The sequence below is a fragment of the Paroedura picta genome, chromosome 5 (genome assembly GCF_049243985.1).
Source record: "Paroedura picta isolate Pp20150507F chromosome 5, Ppicta_v3.0, whole genome shotgun sequence".
Classification (NCBI taxonomy): domain Eukaryota; kingdom Metazoa; phylum Chordata; class Lepidosauria; order Squamata; family Gekkonidae; genus Paroedura; species Paroedura picta.
In genome coordinates, this window is record NC_135373.1 from 98,455,170 (window position 1) to 98,459,621 (window position 4,452).

Consider the following 4,452-nt stretch of genomic DNA (forward strand, 5'->3'; position numbering starts at 1 on the left):
CGGCCTCTTTCCCTTCCCTTCCCTGCTTTGGATAGGCAAGAGGAGGCGGGGACGAGATGCATTATTCAGGCCCGGGAACCGCTGCAAGGGGAAGGGCGCCGAAGCCTCAGCGAAAGTGGGGAGCTGGAAGGGGCTCTCGGGGTCATGCTGGTCCCGCCCATCGCTTCGAAGGACGGTGCAAATCAGGCTGCCCAAGCGCTTTTGTGGCCGCCTGACACCGGCTGAGGACAGGAGCGGCGCGCTTGACCCGCGGGGGGGGGGGGAGGCAGGGCGATGTCGGCTGCGGCAAGAACGCGCCCGTGATCTCATCTGGCGCTCCCCTCTATTTGCCAGCCCTGTCGTGGGTCAGGAAGGGTGCTTCAGGCGGGGTACAGCTCAACCCCTCTTGCCATGCGCGGCGCCACAGTTCCGAATCGGTCACCGCACAAGTAAGAATCGTGTGAAAACCAGCGACTTTGTGATTCCGAAGTTACAAAGAGCAAAATCGGGTAACTGAGGATACAGTTGCCGCCACAGGACAGTCTGGCACCCAAGATTTCTTCCGCCCACGTTGCACCTGGCTGCATATCCCTATCTCCTGATGCCTATCTCAACCCGTTGTGTTGAGTTGTCTTGTTCTCTTTTTAAAAATTACAAGGGAGCATGCCCTTTCCTATCAGCCCCACTGCCGATACAACTGGGTGTGTGTGTGTGGGGGGGGGTGTTCTGAGCTGCCTCCTTAAACTTCCTGCTAGGAGATGACTCCCATTTTTTAGATCTTCCACACACCTACACGTCTGTTATATAACCACTTACTCAGGAGTCACTTTTCTGGCTCTTTAAGCAACATGTTTATTCACAGAAAGCCTAAGCCTTTCCCTTTTTGCCGTATGATTCTCGAGATTGTTTTAATATCTTGCTAACAGCAGCTTCCCATGTTAACTTTGTTTTTCATGGCTGTGTTTCATCTTCCTGGCTCAGAAGAAGGGAAAGTAATTCTGATAAGGCAGGCGCAGTTTTTCCTGTGTGCCTAAAACATGATATCACCCTGAGTTTGCTTTGGTGAGGTTACAGAAAATTTGGCTATGAAAACAGCTCATAACCTTTTTATCCTGCCAATAACGATGAACCAGGGATTATATGTTTATCTAGAAGGTTAAATCCCACAATGACATTTTATCTGATACTACTAACTTTTCACTGATTTCTTGTTTACTTTCACCACTGCTTGTCAATCAGCTACCCAAGTAAACATGACACTCCCAGATTTCAAAAGAGAGGACACTGCAACATTCAACAGGGATTGGAAGTTATACCTGGAGCATGCTAAAATTCTCAGCTGTTTCCAAAAATGAATGGCAACACTCCAGCAAGCACAGTTGGAATGAGCTTCTTGGACTCATTTGCATAAGAATTAACAATAGTTAGAAAATTAATTGCGGTCTGTTACTTTTAAAGATTTATTACATGAATTGCATAGTGTGATTGCTCTAATCTGGATAGCTCAGTCTGGCTGGATTTTGTCAGAAGCTAAGCATGGATGGGAAGTCCAATGTAATGTCTGATTAACTTCTCTTACCTTGAAATTCCCACATGTTACAGGGAAGGGGGAGAATGATTGAGGGCCAATGGCTTTTATCTTGGACTCTATATTTATTTTATTTAGATTTTTATACCACTGTCTTGGGGCAGTATGTGACAAAGGATGACACTGGCTACAATAATATCAATATTCATATAAAATTTGCAAAGTTAAAATACTGACTCTCAGCAACGATATTTGTTACATTCTTGTCTACTGGTAATACAAGGTAGGAAGATGTATAGGTGGGGGGTATTGAAGATAAGAATCCACTATTGTATGTACTTTTTGTGGGCCTCAACCATAGGATCATCGTAAATCAGCTATGACAATGGCAAAAGGCAAGGGGAGGGAAATAATGATCAAGGACCAATGGTTTTTATCTTGTTTAACATCTTTATGCACCATCTGGCCCAGCTGGTTCAGGCTTAGGTGACATCAATATGCAGATGACACCCAGTTCTACCCCCTGATGGATGGCCACCCAGACTCTGCCAGATGTTTGGAAGCAGTGACAGGGTGGATCAAGCAGAATCTCCTGAAGCTCAACTCTTCAAAGATGGATGTTCTGTGTCTGGGTAAGAAGGGACCTAGCGAGGAAGCACATATGCCCTGATTGGATAGAATGCAGCTTTTGGTTGCAGGCTCAGCAAGATATCTGGGTGTGACCTTTGATGCCTCCTTATCACTGAAGGCACAGGTCATGAAAGTAGCACAACAGGCACTCTTTCATCTTCACTAGCCCAAACTACTAGCTTCCTACTTGGCCCTGGAACACCTTGCCACAATTATCTATGCAACAGTCACCTCTAGGCTAGACTTCTGTAACTCGCTCTATGCAGGCCTACCTTTATCCTTGCTCTGGAAACTGCAACTGGTCCAGAATGCAGTGGCTAGTCCTCATGGGAACATCTTGGAGGGCCTATATCTGGCCGGTACTCTGGCAACTGCACTGGCTCCCAGTTGAATTCTGGATCAAGTTTAAGGTTCTGGTACCTCCTCACAAGGCCATTTGTGGTCCAGGTCCTTTGTATCTGAGAGCTCACTTCTCTGTCTATACCCCCCATCCAGAGAGTGCTTTGTTCTGCTAACCCCAATCAGCTGGTGGTTCCTGGCACAAGGGCTAGAATGTTTTCTGTTTTGGCCCCTACGTGGTAGAATTAGTTCCCTGAACAGATCTGGGCCCTAATGGAGCTGGGACAGTTCCACAGGACCTGTAAGACAGAGTTAAAATAATCATATCTACCTTGCTTCCCCTACTGAAAACATCCCTGACTGATGACTAGTTCTGAGTGATCAAATTACAATCTTACAACCAGGATTGTTTATATTCAATCCATCTATATGTTGATGGTTTTTAAAATCTTTATGCAGGCTGTTTATATGTTTTATAATTTTAGTTTTAAATTGTTTTAATGGTGTTGTTTTTTATAAGGTTAAATGAACCAGTTTGCTGGGAGGGTGGTATAGATATTAAATAAATAATTCTGGGAGATGTCCAGGGCCCCACCTAGAGGTTGGAAACCCAATTTCATTCCAGCCTGTGTGCCCACTGCTGCAATTCCTTCTGATCTTTTTTCTCCCTCCTGTAATGTAGGGCAATAAACTAATTTTGAATCCATCTAGGGATGTATGTGTCACAGGGTTTGAGAGAAAGATGAAAAGATCACCCACAGGCTATGTCGAAAGGACAAAAGAAAGCATGCACCCATTGAAAAGCTACGTCTGCCCTACATGTTTTCCTTTATGAAGACTGGGTATCCTTCTAGGGGCAGAAATGTATCTTCAATTTAAGAGCTGTGTTTGATTTAAAGCTCCAGCATGCCCACACAGGCTTTAAACGCATTTTACTCATTCTAAAAAAATATATATTTCATTGGATTTTCCCCATTTATTTCCAGAATTTTCTGTTTTCTTTGGAAATTAAAAAAGGCCTCAGAAAAAATTCATCCCCCCCCCATTTTTCTGGGGCCCAACCCCAGGTCTTTACATCTCTGTTCTAGATCATTTTGAAACTATTTCTGGAGACTGCTGAGTACTTTGCTCAGAGCAAGCTTGTTCTAATGTTTCCACCTCTCCAAAGATGCTGTGTTTGAATACACTCTGTTCACAAACAACCAAGAAATATCAGAGAACTTCCTGATCTGACTCCAGGAACCACTACCAAAGCTAAAAGGACAACAGTTCTGAAAACATTTTCCACATTCCCATGGCAGTTTTATACTATCAAATTTAGGCACTGCCTTCACTGAACATACAGTTTCAATGATGCTTCCAGACAACTATGTAATCAATCCTCCAGTTCTTTCCTTGTTATGGTCTCATATTTTCTAGAATCTGATTTCATGTAATTCTGGGGTCCTCGTAGGGAATAGAAGTACAATCTCTGAGGTGTATAGATAGTCTCCTGTGAAACTATTTACCATGTTCTCAGAATCTCATGGGTTTTGGTGAATGTTGGAAAGTGCTGTTCTGGTTTTCACAGCTTCTAAACTCTCTGAACTGACAGCATTTTTATTATTTTTGAAATTAGTGTTTTTGAATGATAATTGGCTGAAGCTGGTTTAAACTGAAACAATTATGGAGGTACACGTCTTCCACCAATGCTGGATTAGATGATCCAGTAGGGCTCTTCTTATATTCAAGTGTCTGTAAGTACAGTTTACTAATTAGGGAAGCAGATTCATGATCAAGACAGAACAAAGCATTTGTGGATGAAAAAATCCAGAAGGTAAATTTCAAAAATGCAATATCCACCAATCTGTGGATCCACCTCTGTGATTCTACATGCTGCTACTGCCAGAACGATGATTTAATTGTGGAAACGAATAGTGGAACTACCTGTAATTATGCACTCAAGCCGCTCATGATTAAATAACACATACTGTAGC